Raw genomic sequence first — 11,122 nt, forward strand, 5'->3', positions numbered from 1 at the left:
GTCAGTTTTGGTAGAACGCAACGTGTTGCATGGAAATGACACAGAACACTTTTTATGTTACTCTGCGCATGGATTCGTACGATTTGTACTTCCAAGGTCAAAGGTCTCCCTTATCAGAGGCACCGCAAAAGGAGAGAATTCCGTCGCAGATTTAATTTGGAAACTAGACCCAAATAAAATGAACTCCTAACTGTCTTCCAGTAACCAACTTAATAAGATAATATATGGAACTCAGTCCATGTATCGTAATATAATAGAGAAATTTTGTCTATGGGTTGTGTCAGAAGGAAAATAAATGGAAGCCTGTCCATCTCCTATGAGTGAAAGCAAAACAGTAGTCCTACAGCAGCAGCTTGGGCCTTCATTAGCATAGTATCAGACGAAACTGAACAAACTAAATGAAGTTTTCTGACTGTGCTCTCCTGTGACGTTATGTTGCATGGACATACAAGAAACCAATTCTGTGCAACAAACAAAATAATCTGAGGTCAAAGCTACTATGAGCATCAAAATATGTTATGTCATTATAAAGAGAGTTGTATTAGCAAATCCTATGCAAAGACAGATATTTGGGTCACTAGACAATACACAGTAATAAGTAATATAATAAAAATAAAAGAAAACTCATAACTGAATTATTTAACATGAGCGCTGTTGGCTATTTAGAAACAAAAATATTCTATAGTTAAACTTGTGAGTAATTGGGTGTCCCAGTGCGCAGTGTTGTTAAAGACAAAGGGGAGTGCAAAATTAATCAAATTGTGCGATGGCTAAAAGGCTTAGAAGCCTGAAGAACTTGTAATACACTACTGGCCATTAGAATTGCTACACCTCGAAGATGACGTGCTACAGACGCGAAATTTTACCGACAGGAAGAAGATGCTGTGATGTGCAAATGATTAGCTTTTCAGAGCATTCACACAAGGCTGGCGCCGGTGGCGACACCTACAACGTGCTGACATGAGGAAAGTTTCCAACCGATTTCTCATACACAAACAGCAGTTGACCAGCATTGCTTGGTGAAACGTTGTTGTGATCCCTCGTATAAGGAGGAGAAATACGTACCATCACGTTTCCGACTTTGATAAAGGTCGGATTGTAGCCTATCGCGATTGCGGTTTATCGTATCATGACATTCTACATCTACATCTACATTAATACTCGCAAGCCACCCAACGGTGTGTGGCGGAGGGTACTTTACGTGCCACTGTCATTACCTCCCTTTCCTGTCCCAGTCGCGTATGGTTCGCGGGAAGAACGACTGTCTGAAAGTCTCTGTGCGCGCTCTAATCTCTCTAATTTTACATTCGTGATCTCCTCGGGAGGCATAAGTAGGGGGAAGCAATATGTTCGATACCTCATCCAGAAACGCACCCTCTCGAAGCCTGGCGAGCAAGCTACACCGCGATGCAGAGCGCCTCTCTTACACAGTCTGCCACTTGAGTTTGTTAAACATCTCCGTAACGCTGTCACGGTTACCAAATAACCCTGTGACGAAACGCGCCGCTCTTCTTTGGATCTTCTCTATCTCCTCCGTCAACCCGATATGGTACTCGCGTTGGTCGAGATCCAATGACTGGGTTCAAGAGGGTAATACGGAACGCCGTGTTGGATCCCAACGGCCTCGTATTACTAGCAGTCGAGATGACAGGCGTCTTCTCCCCATGGCTGTAATGGATCGTGCATCCACGTCTCTATCCCTGTCAACTGATGGGGACGTTTGCAAGACAACAACCATCTACACGAGCAGTTCGACGACGTTAGCAGCAGCATGGACTATCGGCTCGTAGACCATGGCTGCGGTTACCATTGACGCTGCATCACAGATAGAAGCGCCTGCGATGGTGTACTCAACGACGAACATGGGTGCAGGAATGGCAAAACGTCATTTTTCTGGATGAATCCAGATTCTGTTTACAGCATTATGATGGTCGCATCCGTGTTTGGCGACATCACGGAGAACGCACATTGGAAGCGTGTATTCGTCATCGCCATACTGCGTATCATCCGACGTGATGGTATGGGGTGCCATTGGTTATACGTCTCGATCACCTCTTGTTCGCATTGACGGCACTTTGAACAGTGGACATTACAGTTCAGATGTGTTACGACGCGTGGCTCTACCCTTCATTCGATCTCTGCAAAACCCTACATTTCAGCAGGATAATGCACGACCGCATTTCTGATACAGAAAATGTTCGACTGCTGCCCTGGCCAGCACATTATCCAGATCTCCGACCAACTGAAAACGTCTGGTCGATGGTGGTCGAGCACCTGGCTCATCACAATACGCCAGTCACTGCTCTTGATGAACTGAGGTATCGTGTTAATGCTGCATGGGCAGCTGTACCCCTACACATCATCCAAGCTCTGTTTGACTCAATGTCCAGGTGTATCAAGGCCGTTATTACGGCCAGAGGTGGTTGTTCTGGGTACTGATTTCTCAGGATCTATCTTTTCTTTTTTTTTTTTGTCATCAGTCTACTGACTGGTTTGATGCGGCCCGCCACGAATTCCTTTCCTGTGCTAACCTCTTCATCTCAGAGTAGCACTTGCAACCTACGTTCTCAATTATTTGCTTGACGTATTCCAATCTCTGTCTTCCTCTACAGTTTTTGCCCTCTACAGCTCCCTCTAGTACCATGGAAGTAATTCCCTCATGTGTTAGAGCAGATGTCCTATCATCCTGTCCCTTCTCCTTATCAGTGGTTTCCACATATTCCTTTCCTCTCAGGATCTATGCACCCAAATTGCGTGAAAATGCAATCACATGTCAGTTCTAGTATAATATATTTGTCCAATGAAACCCGTTTATCATCTGCATTTCTTCTTGATGTAGCAATTTTAATGGCCAGTAGTGTACATTTATTCCTTAATCGGAAGATATTCCTTAAACCGAATCAAACTGAGAAAATTCCTTACACTTAGCAGCGCATGTGGCAACTTTCAACCGCCAAGCGCAAAGGGCTGCAGGCGAAAACATTAGCCGTATACAAAGCTATGGAAAGGAATTGCCCTAGAAACTTTTACAAAATCGAGTTGTTGACACGCGAAGCAGCTGCGTCCAGCGTAGAGGAACCGTCCGGGCTCATCTCACACCTGAGTCTGTTGCAGGAGCACGTATATGGTAATAATAAAAGAAAGAAAGGTGGTCGGCTTGGTCACGGGTCAAATTGGCAAAATGAAAACGCAGGCAACGGCGTATTTGTCAGCTAGTTATTAGAAATCTTAAATTGGCTTACCAGCATATAAAAATATTTCATCTTGTTGAAGTATGTGGTTCATTATTTGGATTATATTTAGTAATTCTGATTGTAATTAGATTATGTTTAGCCGTGTATCACATTTGGCGACGAAACAGGACGAATCATGCTCATTAACTTGCGTATATACATAGTTTTCTCTATAATATCTATCTTTGTCGCCGTACACACTGCTGCAGGAGTACATATCAGGTAATAATAAAATAAATAAATAAGTTCGGTTTGGTGAAGGGAGACGACTGTTAGCAGAACAAACTTACTGCCACCAGATGGCAACCACTACTGCTGCACTGTGCACCGGAGACAGCCCACTCGCCCCACACCCATGGTCGGCGCCGCATCACAGACTCGGTAAACGTATGTGCGGGAACCCGCTGCACTCCGATCACATTTAATTCCGCTAATGGCGCAGGCCTGATTTAGTGGACTTAACGAACTGCACTCTCTCACACGGCTGTTATCTGTAGTTCGCAGCGCTCGCGAGCCGCGACTGAAGTCTCTTTCGAGCGGAAAACCAACGAATGCGTTATTTGAAAGCTAGGTCGGGTTCTAGTGACGCGCCAGAGCAATGTTTACAGGGATACAACTAAAAGGGCTGTAGTACACCATTTGCAAGTTCAGTCACATCTGCAGCAAACTGTTCAGCACAATGGCATTCCAATTCAAAACGCTCACTAAGCCTTCGGTTACGTAGAGACGCTGCCACCAAAGACGTAACGAGATGAAGATAACGAGTTTTTACGCAAAAGTACAGTGCAAATATGCACTTTGATTTTTATGAACTCATTAAATACATGGATATCAAACGTTTATTTGAAATCAGATCACTGTATTATTTATTTTATTATTATTGACCATACAAGAAATTAAAGTGAATGATAGTGAACAGACAAACCGGGAAATTTCTAGCGAATACTGTTGTTAAAGAGCAGACTGGATGGTACAAATAAATTAAGTTATACAGGATGAGCATTAATAACAGCCACAAACTGCAGGGACGGATTCCTGACTGCAAATGGAGGAAGAAAGGTACTATGAACATGTGCCTGGAAATTGACGGTGATCGTGCAACGACAACAGATCGTCCCGGAACACAGCACAAGGCTGTATCGCATCCCCATCGTAGCAGATTCCAACGTTATTTAAAATATTTGTGATACTTGAGTGATTGGTTGTGCACATAACAAATAATGAAATAGTGTTACTTGATCTGCTTTGTGGTACACTGAACGAAATCGAGACTGAGGAATGGATACGTAGCTGGACTTATCGTGTAGTGTGTTGTAACTGCAAGTGGCATGCTTACTCTGTGTTATTGTTAGCAAAAACTTTCTACCAATCCACTGGGCAATGCAACTGCCAATACCAACAAAGCGGTCAGATCAGCCAAGGGATATGATCCGCTGGACACATGTCAAAATAAATGGTGTCTCTTTCAGTTGTCATTTTCATGCACATGTACATGAAAAGAGAAAATATGTGCAAGGTCTAAACTTACGGTAAGAGAACAGACTGCAAGATTTTCCCTACCGGGCGCGTCACCACCTGATAAAATGCTGAATAATCAAGGAAGCGGGAAAACAACTTACCAACAGAATTTGTATAAGCATGGGAAATGAGTCACGTAAAAGGAAGCTGAGATTTACTGGTGATGAAAATAACGATTTCTGCAAGACAAATGCCAAACATCATATGACCTGAAAAGTAGCACAAAAAATTTATACAAAGCTGAAAAGTTTTAAGAAATATAAAAAGCAGTCGTGTTATGTCTTCAGAATGTAAGACGTCGAACTGAAGAAATAATTTATGTCGTCATAATTGGTGCGTATCAGTAGTGTAAATAAAGTGGCTGGCTACATAGAAATATATACATAAATGTGGTAAAGTTTTCTTTCCAAATTATTGCTGCTGAAATAAGCGTGCCTATACTTTCGTTCATAGCTGCAGCTGTGTTCTTGTCTCTAAGACTTACCTTATTGGTGTTTTAGTAACTTCTCATTATTGCTATACGATGGATATTGGAAATCTGTACATATCAGGTGTTGCATAGCTACAAAAGGGACAAATTCAGTGTGTCAGTGTGAAAATCGTGTGTAATGTCGCAGTCTGGAAAAGCAAAATCGTATAAAAGTAATGGCAGAATCTGCTATGTTGTATTTACATAGTGCCGAATAATTGATCCATCTCTGTGTTCGGCTTGGCATAATATTTTTGAGATGAATGTAGACGTGAATAACGATCCGGCGTAAAGTCAAGTGCCGCACGCCAAGCGAGAACTTCAGAGCAGAGAAGGCTTGTGAGACATCAGCCATTTGCATGGTGACCGACTCCTCTCCAGGACGACAACGCGACGGCAGCACCTTCTGCACCAAGAGGACATAAGCGCCGCATCTCCCGGTCGCGACCGAGTTTACGAGTTCTACAGAGGAGGCAAGACCATCAACCTGGATGGAAGCCTCAACTGTATTATTGTATTTGTATTATGAACTGTATATACTGAAGAGATTTCTTATTTGTATGTCGCTCTTTGCTTGCGACTCATCTGTATACATACAACGTCAAATATTGTAATCATTTACTTTTGTAATAAACTTCATTAATACAATTTGCTTGGATTGTTGTCTAGAATCCGAGAAACAGGTTTCCTAGGCACCCTATCTTTGAAGAGTAGGCAATTACTTGTGTAAATCGATGTTTTCAAATAAATATGCTCGACAGTTAGGCGCTGGTGATACTGAACCCTGGTTATTTATTGTTGATTGATTTTGTTACTGATTACTTGTCGATTAATTTCATAGTATCTGTCCACTGCTGTTAAACCAGATGGGCATTGTGAGTGAAAGGAAGTAACTTTGACGTCGTGGGCTTGATGTATGTGGGTAAGAGTTTCGTTTTGCTCGTCTTGGCGCTACATTGCTTTGAAATAAGCTGTGGCGTGCCTTTCTGCAGCCCGACGGTATTGTTGCCAACACCGCTGCTGGTTTCAAGGACGACATGGCAGTTACCTGTTGCAGATATCACATTTATCACTGTCCGTGGCCTCTAAGCTACCAATAGGCTGTACCACCCATTGGACTTGACCTTGAATGAGAAATCTCAGCGTTATCAGAACTGTTTTTAGTGTGTATAGGATAACTGTGTGGGATCGGTACATCGGAATCTGTATTAAACTCGTCTCTAACGAAATTTATACTATCATCAACATGGGTTGTAAGACTAGTGAGCAACTGCTGTTCTACTTCCTGTCTTTGTACTGCAATTAACTGTAAAAACTGTTTGTTCTCCTATATGTGTTTAAATATAAAGTCTTTGTATCACTTTTCTGCGATGTCAGTGTAAACTATAAGAAGTGCATCTAACCTAGAGTCTTGTTGATCTATTCTTTCGTTATCTGACTGGATTTCAACTGTAGCCTTTTCATAGGTTTCACCACATTGATGTCTTAAAGCATGAATTTCATCTCTCAAAGTCCGCAGCTCGTGGTCAAATGGTTCAAATGGCTCTGAGCACTATGGGACTTATCTTCTGTGGTCATCAGTCCCCTAGAACTTAGAACTACTTAAACCTAACTAACCTAAGGACATCACACACATCCATGCCCGAGGCAGGATTCGAACCTGCGACCGTAGCAGTCCCGCGGTTCCGGACTGCGCGCCTAGAACCACTAGACCACCGCGGCCGGCGGGTTCGATTCCCGGCGGGGTCAGGGATTTTCTCTGCCTCGTGATGACTGGGTGTTGTGTGATGTCCTTAGGTTAGTTAGGTTTAAGTAGTTCTAAGTTCTAGGGGACTGATGACCATAGATGTTAAGTCCTATAGTGCTCAGAGCCATTTGAATCATCTCTCAAAGGTTTGGTGCTGCCTGCGCCTTGCCTGGCTATGGCTTCAATTTTATCGCAAAGACGTTTGCCCTTGGCCTTAATGTCTGTTTATATCTGTTTGCAAGGCTATCAGTCGTTTCTGTGTCTGATATAAGCTCGGCACGTATGCTTGAAAATTGTTCATTGAATTGAGTGGTGGTGTCATCTTGTTTTTCTCGTATGCTGGAAAACTGTCCATCATTTTTATTAAATCGTTTATTGGAGTGAGTGGTGGTGTTATTTTGTTTTTCTTGTATGCTAGAAAATTCTTTATCTTGTATTTTTTGTATGTTGGAAAGCTGTTCATTGACCTGAGCGTTTTGTTTAACCATCATTTGCATGAGATTTTGAAGAATCGCTTCCATATTACTTTACATTGATGCGGCGGGTGTAACCTGCGTCGTGTTTTGTGATGTGGAGACATCATCTACAACCATGGATGACTCGTTTGTTGCATTATCTGCATAATTACCGCTAATGGAAGCTGACAGATTTTTGAAAACAGACTTAGTACTTTGCACAACTATGCCTTGTGACCCACTTGTTGCAATCCGATTAACTGTGTGAAAAGTAGGTAAATCACTGACCTCATTCCGTAAATAGTCAAGCTTTAAATTGTGTACGCCAGCCACGCTCAGATCAGCGGCGTCCGCAATACCGGAACCTACTGTCTGATTACTAGTCACATTAGTGGGTGAAATTATAGAGTCACGAATTTGTTCATTATTTTGAGAATCGGTATGTACATTGTGGTGCACTGCAAAATATGCACCACAGAATTGTACTATCATTGACACTGTTGCATTCAATATTGTTATCGTTAACTAGTAAATTATCCATAGCAGTATTGTTCACAGTCAAATTGCGCCCCTGATTCGTAATAACACTGCGCGGCATCGTGAATTACATGCCGGGTACAGGCCAAAGTCAAAAATATTCAACAACGGAATCAGTGAAAAAACAAGGCGGAGCATTAGAATGCCGATGAACTGTGGAAAAATTCTGTGCAAGTTAGTAAACTCCGTTCCGCCAAAAGAATGCAACTAATTTTATCGTTACAGAGTGGTTGAGAGAATATAATATATATACCTGAATATTTTAAGATCAAAGATTTCACAGAGTGAACGACTGGCAGAACTGTCGCCAAGTGTAACGATCTTTAAGAATATTCGTGATACCAAAGTAAGTGGCTGTGCGCGTAGCAAATAAATGAAACTGTCCTACCTGATCTGCTTTGTGGTACACTGAATGAATGCGAAACTGAGAAATGGATACATAGCTGTACTTATCATATAGCGTATTGTAACTGCAAGTTGTGTGCTTACTCTGTGTTACTGTTAGCAAAAACGTTATACGAACAGATTGGGCAACGTAACTCTCAACACCAATAAAGAAATAAAGTTACTGCAAGATATATTTAGCCCCTTAGGCACTGTATCCTCTGGCCCTGTTCAAAATTGATAACTCTGGTCCTTGTGCACATAACAAATAAACATAATTGTCTTACCTCTAAAGCAGCAACGGGGGAATGCGATACATTCTGGTCTCTCATGAAAAAAACTAAAATTATGCTAGCTACAGACTCTAAGCGGTGTGCAGTGCTGGCCGTAATACTTTGAAATGACATGAAATTCTTTTGGCTGATAACTGAAAGCAATTATGAAAAAGCCAACGTCTTTGAAAAACGTATGATCTGGACAGGGAGGCGGTACTGATTGTGGTGAATTACTAACACTGATTTCTTTTTAGTGCGTTATATTACAAGTTAAGTTTGGCTTTTCAAAAACGTCTACCAATTGCAATTACATTATTCACAAAAATTACATCTTTTTTCTAATTGATTGACAAACAATGAGATTTATACAGCAAGTGTTATCTAACCTCACTAAAAAAAGCATAAACACAAATCATTAAATTACATATATCCGTGCTAACAAATCTTTGAAACTTTACAAAAGGAAAAATCTAACTAGCGTTTTCGTCAAATCAGTTTACGTACATTTTGAGCTTACTCAACAATTACAAATCATCAGCCAACACTTCTACACTAACGCGTTGGCAAACCTAGAGTCATAAATACTTGCTTGCAAGAAGACTTCTGCTTACAAGTTCTCGTAATTCCTACATTACTCTAACACTTCGTAGCTTCATAGAGCACACCACAAAAACTATCTACACAATGCTCCTTCACTCACAGACAGCTACGTACACCTGAGCGCCAAGCCCTCTATTAATCCAACATTAAAATCTCAGACCAGAAGCCGTTTCTTGGGCTCTGCGGTTGTGCACAGTCATCGATCCGCTTTACAACGCCAATCAGAGACATACATCGTCTATGTGTCATAGTTTCATTTTAGTTTACTTTATTATTATAATAGTTTCGGGTGACACATACAAGTGTACCCGAGTAGACTCCTTTCAGGATGTTCAAAGTGGTCACCATGGGATTGCAGCCGACTGGGATGGTAGCGGTGGTGAAGCAGGATACACATATTCGTACTTCGGTTTACACAGTGTTGGCACGCCACTTGCCTTGAGCTTGTACTAGGGTTCGTCTCAATATCATGAAGAAGCCGGTCCTCCAAATGTTGTGTACGCACTGCCTCCCTGCACATTCGTCTGTCTGAAAGGACCGATGATCACACAAACGCCCAAAAAGAGCTTGAAATCTGCTGTGATGTGGTTGGTGTCTGTGACGGTACTTGTTTTGGTATAGCCTTGCTGCCTCTCGACCGTTTCCATCTGCTTGGCCATAACAAGTACCATCTTGGCTTGTTCCCGACATGGATATTCTGCTGCTTACAGTACGGTTCGTCCATCACACTACCTAAAACACAGAAGGAACATACGGCACATAGTCAGAGGAACTCTCATTCGTCAGTGCCACCTGCCGTGGCAAGGATGAATTTCCGGCACATGTCCATCGAACTTTTTTCCCCCATTTCCAGTCGGGAATCCGTCCATCTAGTTTGTCGGTTTTATTAATGTTCATCTTATATCAGGCTATTTAATCGGATGAAACAGCTCAAAGGAAAATTACTTCTTTCCATTTCCCATTGGTTTTCTGTTCGATTATTACCGTTTTCTCCATCTTCAGAATCTATGTCAGTCTCGTCTGATCTACATCAAAATAACACCGAGATCCTCAGTAAGCTTCCAACGTACCTCTACCTATTCTACTGCTGCCTATTGGTGGCGGTGACTGCTATCAGAACGTACAAGTGATAATTTTGCCCAACGGATAAATTTTACCGCTACTAAAGACGCCTTGACACTTATACGTTCCTCAGTAGAACTACGTTATTGTCATTAATAAAATGAATTGTCATGTGCTAACCTGTTTCCTAATCTTATCCTGTGGGTATGACTGAATGTCAGAATAAGTCAACAGATCCAGTTCTCTTTTAACGAAGAAGTTACAACATGTATAAAATATATAGATAAGCAAGATTAAATGGCACAGGGAAATTGTATAAAAGGCAAGATTAAATGGTACAGGGAAATACTATCTACTAAAGGATAAATGATTTTAATACATTTACTAGTCATAAACACAGTTCAAAGACACTTTACAGTTGTCACAACTGTCAGGTTCTCCCTGTATTAATATTGGCACTTAATCTGTCTGGCTCTGCTCTATAATATACTCGCGATCTATGGTTATGCGCCGAGTAACTGACATCCCCCGTTGTACTGAATAGCAAGAAGGAAAGACTATTTCAATGAGCAGTGTGAAACCTCAGTGCAGAACGGAGTAGAACACGTGATTCAGCAATGTAAATTCACTTCCCCACACGCCGATGCCTAAGCACGATCACCGTGATGATCGGACGCTATAGTTGCAGAAATTCTTACCTCAGCGAGGTAACAGTAAAATTGTTCTTCACCAACGTACAGCCAAAGACGCCCGTCGACTGCCGTGGACCGCCAAGACAACCCCACCAGCTCCACTTCCAAGGAGCGACCTCTCAGCTCCACGCACCAGGAACGACAGACCTA

The sequence above is a fragment of the Schistocerca cancellata genome, chromosome 1 (genome assembly GCF_023864275.1).
Source record: "Schistocerca cancellata isolate TAMUIC-IGC-003103 chromosome 1, iqSchCanc2.1, whole genome shotgun sequence".
Lineage (NCBI taxonomy): Eukaryota > Metazoa > Arthropoda > Insecta > Orthoptera > Acrididae > Schistocerca > Schistocerca cancellata.